At 39.5% G+C, this 12,677-nt stretch overlaps 1 long non-coding RNA gene across 1 annotated transcript in view; it reads left to right on the top strand.

Annotated features, from left to right (window-relative positions):
* Positions 1–10,073: 10,073 nt before the first annotated feature.
* LOC147625179 (uncharacterized) overlaps positions 10,074–12,677 on the top strand; it is a 62,886-nt gene continuing 60,282 nt past the window's right edge. Inside the window, exon 1 of the long non-coding RNA XR_015268936.1 lies at positions 10,074–10,180. This is a non-coding gene — a long non-coding RNA (uncharacterized LOC147625179). The remainder of the gene's footprint in view (positions 10,181–12,677) is intronic.

Raw genomic sequence — 12,677 nt, 5'->3', positions numbered from 1 at the left:
ACTCTCCGAAAAGGCAACAATTCAAAAATCTCAAATTTCTTGAAGGAAGAAATCTAAGCCAATCATTCGTAAACGAATTCAAAGGCTAAATTCTCCATCTTTATTTATTTGCAATGGCTACCTTACCCATACCACCCACGGTACAAGAACAAATCTTAGCACTACAAGAACAAATTGCTGGTGAATGAGAACTCCGACAAAAGTTAGAGCATCAAGTCAAGCGTACCAAACACAAATGTGATGCTTCTAAGTCTTCTGACCCAGATGAGGAGGAAAGTGATCATGTTAAACACAATGTTAACGCTACATTGCATGCTCAAAATTATAAGAAAGACTCATGAATTAGTCGAAAGACATTCACTTTCCAAAATTATATGGCAAGAAGGATGCATGAGTCCTCATTGCATGGATTAGCCAACTAGATGACTATTTCTCTAGCGAGAAGTTCTCAGAAAAGGATAAAATTAAATGTGCTTGTAATCATCTGATCAAAAGTGCGGCTTTATGGTGGAACGTAATTAAGCAAGGAAAACATCGACCATCAACATGGAAAGAGTTTCAGAAACTCTTAAAGAAACATTTTCTACCATCGACAGTACAAAGCTAAAGCATGTCAACGATGGGACACTCTATGCCAGATGATTGATAAAGAGAATGTCCAAGCTTATATTGACAAATTTTGGGATATTCTTTTACAAGTTCAAGTAATTAAAAAAGTTAAGGAAAAAGAGCAACATAGAAAATTTATTGCAGTCTACCATTAGGGTTGACGTTAACATGTTTCATCCACATGATTTTAGTATTGCTATGGACCTTACCTTAAATATTCAGAACGTTAGAGATTTCAAGATGCAGGATAAATCTTTTACAAAATCTACAAAATCTTCTTTCCCTTCTAGTACTTTTGATAAATCTAGGATGCAAAAGGGTAAAGGTATGGCTAAAGGAGGTACTCGGAAGGACAACAACAACAAACCTTCGAATGGACAACCAAAGAATCGAATCTTCAAATGCTACAATTGTCATAAGGAAGGACACCTTGCACAGGATTGCCCTGACAAAAAGAAGAATTCCACATCGATGGCTCGACTCAATGTTATTGAAGACGACAACGAAGATTCTTTCAAGCAAGAGGATAACTCTGATCCCGACTATTTAGATCAAGGTAAGTTTTCAATTCATGCTTTATTGAGAATTCAAGGAAAAATAAAAGGAAAATCAATTTCTATATTGCATGATGATGGTAGTTCGCATGATTTTATTTCTAAAAAAGCATTGAAAGCACTTAACCTAGATGCATCGTACTCTAGTGACAAGGTAAAAGCTGCATTTCAAGGTAAGTACAACTGCACCAAGGAGGTTAAAGATTTAGAATTACAGATGGGTTTACTAAAAGAAAAGAGAATACTCTAGTGACAAGGTAAAAGCTGCATTTCAAGGTACAGCTGCACCAAGGAGGTTAAAGATTTAGAATTACAGATGGGTTTACTAAAAGAAAAGAGAACATTCCTAGTGGCACTTTTACAAGGTGGGGATGTCATCTTAGGTATGCCATGGAGACATGAACATAACCCCCATATTGACTATGACACCCATACCATATGGTTAATACAACATGACCAAGAAATTTGTCTTCAATGCCAAAACAAGGGTGAATTAGGCCCATTTTTTACTCATACTCAAGCAAAAAGAGCTGTACAAAAAAAGGAGGAGACATTTTTTATTGTCAACCAGCTTACTACCCAGGATGACTCTAAATCAAATGTGTCTCATGACCCTTTTGTCTCTAAATTCTCTAATTACTTCATATATGATTTACCACTTGGCTTACCACCAAGACCTTGTCCAAAAGACCATAAAATTGAAATAATTCCTAGTAGCTCACTGCTATGTAAAGCTCCTCATAGAGTTAACCTGCTTGAGAAAAAGGAGATCCAAAGTCAAGTCGAATATTATAGCACATAGCGTATTTGCATTCCTTTGCCTCCATGCCAAAGTGAGAGAAGGATCTAGTGGTATGGTCTGTAGAGTAGACTTGGTGATCCAGAGTAGGACCCAGCTTTGCATCAACCCTAGTTGTGGTTTTTCACAACTCATATGAATCAAGAATAGACTTGACCTTAAACTTCTAGAGCATGTAGTTTGTCCCATCCAACTTTTTATACCCAAATGGTGGAGGATGGACAAGAGCGGCTATGTTATTTACAAGTTTTCCCATCTTGTCGAATCTACAAGTTAGTCTAGCTCTCTAAAGCTGCCTTCAAATAGCAAAATACCAAAACAAGCTTTGCCTAGAGCCTCTACTCTTATACCATGTAAGAAAACACAATAGCAAAAGTAGGATCAACACAATACAAATCACATAATTATAGAAAGAAGTGAAGAGTAAATAATATATTACTGCATACAAACTTTGATTACAAATTGATGGGGATGTGTGCACACCCATGTGCTCCAAGTAAGGAGCACATGGGTAAGGAGATTTGAAGACTCTAGATAAAGGATGTATTGTGTAGTACAAGAGTGCTTAAACACAATGAGCTTGATGATAAACTAAGGTTGCTAAGCTATTCTATATATAATACTTTATATATAGTACACAAGGTTAACATGGATGTGTGTCGAGCACGTCCAACCCACGACTTAGTCCAAAATTACCAACCACCCTTATTATTTTGAGCGGGGCCATATTAGGATACAATAAAGTCTAGTTGGGGCTTTTGCGTAGCTCCCAGGACCACCACCTAAAACCTTAAACGAGCCTTAGCAACCTGTGAAGAATGTGTCCTTGGCTTTTTTTTCTAGCACTCACTAATGTGGTCAAATAGCTCGCACAAGCATGCATCCTACTTAGTAGAGTTCCAAATCTACATAAGGTGTGTGCTAACCATCTGGCCACCATCTAGTGTCTAAACTCAAAATTGTCGGGTGCCTGAGTGCTCACCACAATGGTTACTCCTCACATACAGAGGGGCTTATAAAATAGAGCCAATATGTTGTGCAATAAAGTGGAAGCATCTCATGTCTATTTGGTCCCAAGGCCAAGAATCCGTGTCTGTTAAAGGGTTTAAGGGCTAGGGGATAGGATGGACATGCCCATGGACAATGGTTACTCCTCACATATAGGGAGGCTTATAAAATAGAGCACATCTGTTGTGCAATAAAGTGGAAGAGTCTCATGTCTATTTTGTCCCAAGGCCAAGAATACATGTCTATTAACGGGTTTAAGGGCTAGGGGATAGGATGGCCATGCCCATGCCCATGGACACTTTTAAGTGTGGTGTAAAAGGGTATCATGTATATAAGTGAAAAAAAGAATAATGATGTAGCTAGTCACTTGTTAATGATAATTATAACTTAGTAATCCTAGCTATAGTGACTTCTCCCCTTTGAGAAGATTAGTGAGGAGAGGGGAACACTCATGAACCAGAGTTTGCACGGTAGCACTCATGGAGGAGGGCTTACTCATGTTCTCAAAGGGGAGAAGCCACTATAGCTAGGATTAGCAAGTGATTAGTTACATAATTATTCCTTTTTTTCACTTATATACATGATCGCCCTTTCACACCACATGGCCATCCTATCTCCTAGCCCTTGTACCATGGTTACTAATGTCATGTATATAATGATATGTTGAGAAAACGTGGTGCTCATGCTAGATCAAGTGTGTGGAGGAAAAAGGCTCACAAAATACAAGAACAATCTCTTGCTTATTAAGTTGTTTATGAATACAACTAGGCCTTTCTCAATACAAAATGCCTCATAGCTCTACCCTTGAATAGATAAGCTAGTAGACCTTAAGTCCATTCACACTCACACCCTTCTCTTCCCCTTCTACATAACCTTAGTCCCTTAATACCCCCCCTCAATACCAACTATGAAAGGATGGAATAGGTGGTATTGGACATAGGATGCCTTTATAACATTAGGCGTACAAGGTTTGGAATATAGGTGTGATTACATTGAGAATTAAAACAATTTCTCAGCAGAGGTAGAGGCTTATACAAAGTTTGCCTCTGACTCTTTGTTAGGACATTTAGAAGTGATATGTCCCGTTTGTTTACACTTATTACATTTCATTTTGTTGGGATATTTAATCCGACAATTATTTGCCAAATGACCCACCTTTTTGCAATGGGCACATCTTACTTTGACCACTTGATGTGACAAAGCTTGTTCGATGGTCGATGAAGTGGTTGCATTTGAAGACTCAGCTGCTCCCTTTGGCCTCTTTTCTTCATCAAGACATGATTTAATGACTCCTTAAAGGGTGGGATTAGGTATGTTCTCCAGGGTGGTGACTAAGGTGGGGTACACCTTGACTGCTTTGAGCAAAACAGCCACTGCATCATCTTCATCCATTCTCACATTCACTGATGCAAGTTGAGCCATAAGGCCCTTCAAGTGAGAGATGAAGGCTCCAATGCCATCTCCCTCTTTGAGTTCCAAGCTGAAAAATTCGATTCTGAGTGAGATCTTGGAATTCTTACCACCCACGAGCTCCATAGAGCTTATCAAGCTCATCCCATTTCTCCTTTGCAGAGTCGGAAGCTGTTCCACATGGTGGATAAGTGCCTCATCAAGATGAAGCATGATGATGGCTTGTGCCCTCTCATCATCTTCAACATCTTCAGCCTTTGTTCGATCAATAACCTTGATGCCGGAGATGAATGTCCAAAAGCCTTTGGACATCATCTTGTACTTGACAAGGACTTGCCAAGTGTGGAAGCTCTCTCCTGAGAACTTCTTGATTTGAGTGTTGTCCTTTGACATTGGGTATTGAAAGAAATTATGAGAGAGTAATGGGCTGATTATGAAGAAGAAAAAACCAAAAATTTATGATATTTAGGCTTAATTAGAAAGAGAGAGGCTTATGAGAGTGCAACAACCCTAATCAAGTTGAGAATGTTGCATAAATAGGAGATTAAAATAGTAATTTTTATGGTTTAACACTTAGGGTTTGTGCTTAATTACTAATTTTGATGGGGATTAGCTTCATTAGTGTTAAAGAACACTTTGGTTGGTGATTAAGATCACTATTAGTGTGTAGAAAACACAATTAGTGCTTAAAAGTACATTTTTAGTATCTAATGATACTTATTTTGGTGATTAGTTCACCATTAGTGTTTAATAACACTATTAGTGTTTAAGAACACTTTATAATAACTTTCCTTTGTTGGATTAACAAATTAATTAGTGTTAAATAACACTATTAGTGCTCATAAGCACACTTTGAAAGCTTTGAAAGCTTGAAAGTTGATGTTGATGATGCAGCTTGATGAGAATGAGGCTTATGGATACCTCATGTGGTTGGCCACTCTTCAAAATCAAGAGAAAGATCAGCAACACTCATTCACAACATCACTTGGATGATTAGAGCAAGGGAGAAGGTGATTAGAGCAAGAAAAACACCACTTATGAAGCTTTAATGGAAAGCTTCATGGAGAAGATGAAGGACGCCTGGTTTTTTGTCTGTAGCCGACGCGTCAGAGCATGGTTGAAGCTCAAACTTGAGCTGTGGAGTCCTCAGTGATGAGTGGACTACTAAAGCCCTCAAGCCCCTTGCCTAATGGTGGCCTACAACCGGCGTATTGCTGTACGGCCAGCACTGCAACAAAAAATGGCACCGGTTTGCTACAGGGGGAATCTCGCGGCGGCGGAGAAGCACCAAATCCTTCAATTGGTTGTACGACCATGAACGCCCAGGTGTCTTCTACAACTCTTCAGTTGAGATCTCCCCGAGATCTTGCCTCCACAAGTTGCTGGACACAAGTTGCTGGAAGGCCTCCACCAGCAGAGGGTTGAGCTCCACACAAGGGAAGATGAGAAAAAAGTGAAACTTTTGACCTAATCTACACCACAAGGGACCTAGGCTCTAGATACCATGTTGAGAAAACGTGGTGCTCATGCTAGATCAAGTGTGTGAAGGAAAAAGGCTCACAAAATACAAGAACAATCTCTTGCTTATTAAGTTGTTCATGAATACAACTAGGCCTTGCTCAATACAAAATGCCTCATAGCTCCACCTTTAAATAGATGAGCTAGTGGACCTTAAGTCCATTCACACTCACACCTTTCTCTTCCCCTTCTACGTAACCTTAGTCCCTTAATATGATATGGGCCAAAGACCATGGTCAAGTGTAAATTTAGGACATTAATAAGTGTAGTGTGAAAAGGGGCCCAAGTATATAAGCCTATGGACATATCTCATTAACAAACTTTTGTAATATACAATCTTCTTTAAGCTAATTGCTCAAGGATCCATGGTGGTATGTACACCCTTATGTGCATTCTATCAGGCCTCCATGCAAGGCAACCGAGCTCTGTGAATCTTAACTCATGCAAAAAACATGAGAGAGACGAAGAAGAACTCAAAAATAGCTAAACAAGACCTAGCTAAACATGAGAGAGAAGAAGAAGAACTCAAAAATAGCTAAACAAGACCTAGCTAGGCATACCATGGGCGTCCAGTGTGTACCTAAAACGGCCACACACCATACTCACATGCCTCTTGTGTCCCTGCTAGCCCCACGAGCATTACTCGTTTACACTTATTAATACAAGAGGTGATGTGCAATAGTATGAGCCATTGGTTTTCCCATGTAATGCTCACATGTTCCATGCATTTCTAGTGTGAAAATCCTGTGTCTTGGGGTGTATGCATCCCACGTGTAAGGCCCACGTGGTGCCACATGTAAGGGTCATAACATTCTTTCCCCCTTTTAGGAATCATCGTCTTTCGATGACAAATTAAGGATAACGCTCACAAAACTGAAACTCTGTTTCCCAAGCAAGGAATGTCCTTTCCATTTTACAAGGAACTCCCAAAGAGTACAATTTCCATTTTACAAGGAACTCCTAAAGAGTACAATTTCCATTTTACAAGGAACTCCCAAAGAGTACAATTTCCATTTTACAAGGAACTCCCAGAGTACAATTTCCATTTTACAAGGAACTCCCAAAGAGTACAATTTCCATTTTACAAGGAACTCCCAAAGAGTACAATTTCACAATTATCTCTCTCTTCATTCCAGGATCTGTTATGGCCCGTGACCTTCTTGATCAGGTTCCTACAAAGTAATCATACCATTAATCGTAAAGATAACACTTCAATTGACTCACATGAAATATTGGGTGGACATGACAGTCTTGTGGTAAGTCCAATTTATAAGCCACATCTTTGGCTCATTTCAAAATCATCCATGGCCCACAATATCTAGGCGACAACTTAGTAGATTTACCCACATGAAGGGCCTCAGTCCTCCGAGGAACAAGTAGAAACACTTTCTCCCCCTCTATAACAGAATGAGCTATCCACTTAGGATTAGCATACTGAACCATGCCTTTAATTGTACCTGGCATCAATGGATTATGCCCATGATTCACTTTCAAATAGAGAAAAGTTTGTAGAGGAATGCTTGTGTGAATTATACGCAAACTCCAATAAGGTAAGTACTTTTTCCAATGTTCCTTGACATAAGCTGTTAACATATTCTCCAAGATTTGGTTGACTCTCTTGGTTTGACCATCAGTCTGTGGATGATCACCACTACTCATGTAGAGTTGTGTGCCAAGTTTACTAAAATCATTATGCCAAAATTACTTGTAAACCATGGCTCTCTATCCGGGCCGACACAATGGATTCTGGCAAGCCATGTAATCAAAACAAATAATTTAGCTTGTGCCAGGCTTCAACTTTGTTCATAATAGGAACAAAATGTGCCATCTTAGATAATCTATCCACAATTACAAAGATAGAATTGTAACCTTTCTTGGTTATGGGTAAACCCACAATGAAATCCATGGAAATACTCTACCATTTCCTCTCTAGAACATGCAACATATGTAACAATCCTGGTGACTTCACACGCTTAAATTTAACCTAGCATTGTAAACAATGTGTCACATAATGATTAATATGTATCTTTAACTATGGCCACTAGTAGAAACATTTAATGAGCTTAATTAAGAAAGCCTACGGTTTCAATTCCATCAAGGATTTTAGTATGCATGGTACCTTGAGGTGTTATTTCGCAGACTAAAAATGGTCTTTTTTCGGTATAATTTAGTTTCTTTTTTTCGTTGTGGACTCCGTACATGGGTAGCAAATGTAGTATCTCTATGGGTGTTTGAAGAAATGCCTAGGTCACTGGGGTGAGAATGCATCAAGTCAAGCAACCTAGTCTTTGTATCAATTAACTTTGTTATAATAGTTATGTTGACTATAAGAGTAGATAGCTTGTCAAACCTATCCTATAAACTTCACCTTTGCAATATCTACATGGAAATGGATATGTAGATCCTCTTTCTCACTCTAGATCCTCTTTCTCACTCTTATTAATAGATGCTAAGTCGCCACACATTAGATCCTCTTTCTCACTCTTATTAGGAGTCACCAAGTCACTTCCCATCACTCTTGCAACACTGTATCCTATCACACAGGCTTTCTCAAGGTCTAATTGCATCATAATACATTTCTGCTGAGTTTTAATGGCCACATCTCTCCCCAAAAGAGCAGCAAAGATGTTATCATAAATAGACCTACCTTTAATAAACATCATAGTCAATAGAGTGATAGGTCTCCAATGCCCAAACCTGCTTGCAAGCAGTCTGTTCAGGATAGAGATATTGCTGGGTGGAAAGAGATAAATCTATTATCTATGGAGTTTCAGTTAACTAGGAAAGAGTGAGACGTGATGATTCAGGTGTTGGAGTTGCTGCATAGTGAATTATGCTCCATAGCCACTGATATCTCAATTTGGATCAAGGACTGGTCTTGGAAGAATGGTGTTAAATTAAAGGAGGGCAAAACTAGGGACATTTATGCAGCAATGAGAAAAGGGGATGCTAATGTTATGTACTATAACAAAATATGGAATGTTAAGTGGAGTGCTTCTAGCTGGAAAAAGAGATGAAACTTGATATGGAATTGTTAGGTTCCTAGGAAATTTCGGGTCTGTGGTATTTGCCTTAGATGCATGTCTTCTATGGAAAGTGGCAAGCATGTGTTTTGGGACTGCCCTGCTTTAAGGAGCACATGGTGCAAAATGACTAGGTGGATACAAAAGGGTTTGAATATGTAAATTTTTTGGGAGGACTGGTTACTTGGGAAGTGGGGAATTAGTGTGATGAGCTCAGTGGATTGGTTTTTAACATTGTTAGAACTTGCACTTTATGGGAAATTTGGACTAGCAAAAATGAAATTGTTTTTTTGAAGATTACATGTACAGGATTACAGGATACTGAGTTGATGTATAAATGTATATGCATGTGTTGGTCTGTATGTAATGTAAATAAAATTAAGTCTTTGGAGCTGGATTTGTTGATTTAGAATCTACAGAGGAATATACCTTGATTATTTCCCTGTTATCTTGGTAGAGCTTCATGCATACTAGGGGTCTCTCCCTAATGTGGATTTGTTGGATACAAGTGAGGTGCTGGATTGAGAAGAAAAGGCCTCCTAGATTTGGCCCCAAAACTCAGAGATGGTACCGCAAAGAAAAACAATTGGATCATACTTTTGTGGCTTTTATTGAGAACCCTGTTGGTACTAGACCTATTGTCAAGGTGTAGTCAAAGCATGGAGGAATATTGGTAAAACAGTCTCCCCGGGGCTGCACTATTGAGGCCATGATGGAGGCTTGCTTATTATTGGGATATTAGATCTCATGGGATGAGTCTAGTTTTTTATGTGAAGATGAAAGATGGGAATTTCGTTGTAAAATTTTGAATGAGATAAAAAAGGAGTAGATAGTTGTGGTTGTGGGGGTGATATATGAAAGAGTTTGATAGTCGGGTGATGTATGATGTATGACTGATTTGAATAGTTAATATAAATACTTTATTGATAAAAAAAAAGAGTCACCAAGTCCCTACAGATTAAAAAAAACAATAGTTTACAACCTTGGGGAACACTAATTAACTCAAGCTCTTTTGAAGCTTTACCAAACTAAAAAAAGAAAAGTAGAAATGCAGCGTTACGGAGAAGTTAAGGTTTGATAACGTTCGCTGGAAGAAAAAATACTAATTTAATTGATAGAGGAAAGGAAACCCAAGGTCCTCGTCCAGCAGCTTCTCGAATTGTGTGAAGGCTTCTTCAAACAGAGCTCCTCCCTCTCTCTCTCTCTCTCTCTTGCGCGCGCTTCGGCCATTCTGAACCTCTTAGGTTCCGATTCATCAGGTATGCCAATTTTCTCGTGCTCTGTTAGCTGTCTTGTCGCGCTCGCGCGCTGTCGTGCTCTGTTAGTTGTTTTGTTACACGTGTGTGTGTGTGTGTGTGTTTGGAAGAAAGAGAAAGAGAGAGGAATCATTCTGAGCGACGAGGCTGGCATGTGTCATACCCATCCACCTTGCAACTGCCAACTTTGTACACCATGAGGTAGACATTTGCGTACGGTCTCTGAATACAAGGGTAAATTCAGGCCTTTTGAGACATGAAGCAAGAAGATGGATAGGTACGGCATGCTTGTGAACCATGCATGACGTGTGAACTTGTCTATCACATGTGAACCATGCCTAAGAACGTTGTATGGATCTTAAGCGTGTAATCCTTCCCATTGTACACTTAGTGCTCAGCCTGTCGCTTCAAATAACCCATACTGCCTACAGAAAAATAGGCTTTTTTGTTTGCTGCTCTAGAGGGTGCTTGAATAAGAGTCCACGTGGCCTGAAGGGTGTGAATAGTAGACAATCTCTCCCCAAATGCTAGAGATGCACATAATATCATGAATCTGTGTGCCCTAGATCACCTTTAGAGTGGGACCATGGTATATTCTTTTAAGAGACTCCCGCTAGAATCTCTTGGCACCATCAGTGCGTCTTGTGATGAGATTTTCCATCTTATGGCAATGATTTTGTATAGACTTTTTCATACTTAATAGAAGTCACTTTCTTGCAAAAAAAGAAGAAGTTATTTTTGTGTGCCACCTCTCACCTAGCAGTTGCATTTGAGTGTGCTATTTTTGGCAATATACTAGGGGATATTTGTTTGCCTTTCTAATACATTGAGTTGATGCTCAAGTTGTTTTTAAGAAGGTCCATTGATCCTTTTTGCATCACTATACAAAATATCACTCAAGTATTGTCCACCCCTACCATGAGAAATAAGTTAAATTTAGAGGGCAAGTTCAAGTAATCCCTTATTTAGTAAAAAAGACCGATAATAATAACAAGTGAGCACAAGTGAAAAGAACTCATAATGGTCCAAAGTGTGACACACCTATGAGTATGCAGGGCACAGTCATTTGATAGCAGTTGACATGTAGAGGCAGACTGCGCAGATGACACGCGACCCACCACGTGGAAATGATGACATGGCAAGGTGATGATGTGGCAATTGGATTCAGGCGACTGACATCAATACTACTAGCCGATTACGAGCATTGATGCGTATATATATATATATATATTTGTGGGTAGCTTAGTCGTCATATTCATCTTCTTTCCTCAATGTTGGACTTCACAGAGCGTTTCTTTGTAGGCGAAGTGCTAGCCAGGAGTGTTCAGTAGGTCATAGGGTTGTGATTTGATGTCTTGATCCTCAGCTACATCAATTGTTCTACTTCTTTCTTGTATATAATAGAGAGAAGTAGTTTAGGACTCGTGTGTGTTGTATGTGTGATTCTGACACACTCTTCTTTCTATCTCTGGAAAACCCGAGCATACAGGCGCAAGCGTTCTATAGTTGATATCAAAGGCCTAGGAAACCTACAAATTTCTTTTCTTTTTTGGTACCTGTCTGCTTTGATTGCCTGGATAGGGTAGAGCACCTAGATTCCAGGAGTGCACAAGTTCGGGATTAATTGGGGTATACTATGCTTTCTTGTCCCACCAACAAACCCTTACTCATCACGTAGGGTGGAAATCCCTCTCACCAAGTCCTTGATCACTTGATATTTGTCATCGATTCACGGCTCATTGATTTGCTTCTCGGCATGAAGGCATCCATGGATGCGTAGATGGCTAAAATAGAGGCTATATTTATTTGTCTCGTCTAGATGGAGTCGGCACCTTGACCTCCTAGTATTCCAGGTTTGGAATCTACAAGGGCTTGTGCTTTAGAGCAAGTGTTGGGCGATTCCGAGGACGAATTGGAAAATCTTTTTGGAAGAATATTTTTCACTCCTTTGAATGTAGGCAAGGATGTATCGATGAGTTTCGCTCTCGGTCCGACAAATACATACATATGTACGTATGTATGTACGTACATATATATGTTTTCCCCCTCCCATTTGAGAAATAGATCCAAATGCTCAACAAAAATAGAAATCGTGCTTAATAATTAAAGATGGAAGATCCCAAATGCCCGCAATACTTTGCAACTTTTGTGTCCACTCAGCATTCCTTATGGGGTTGTTGAGAGACCTAAAAAAACATGGCAAGGTGGTGTACACTTGATTAGTAGGATGAGGGGAGAATCTTGCTACATCACTTGGAGATCCTTGGTATAGGTAGGCTAGACAGTCAGATCCTCAAGTTATGTATGAGGGAGAAGATTTTGACAGAGCCATTTTGATCTACAGAGGAGTCCCTAAACCTATCACCCTAGATGCACTGCCCGTATCTGTGCAAGGATGGTCCCTTAGTCATATACACTACACTTGGAGACCTTTGGCATCGCATTATCCATGTAGGCTCTTTTTTGGAGACAATTGGGAGATCCAACTGGGAGAGACACA

Source organism: Cibotium barometz, chromosome 24 (genome assembly GCF_041138505.1).
Source record: "Cibotium barometz isolate CiBa-2024 chromosome 24, ASM4113850v1, whole genome shotgun sequence".
In the NCBI taxonomy this organism is placed as follows: domain Eukaryota; kingdom Viridiplantae; phylum Streptophyta; class Polypodiopsida; order Cyatheales; family Cibotiaceae; genus Cibotium; species Cibotium barometz.
Note: the sequence above shows the minus strand (reverse complement) of the source record. Positions and strands in the feature narration are given on the sequence as shown.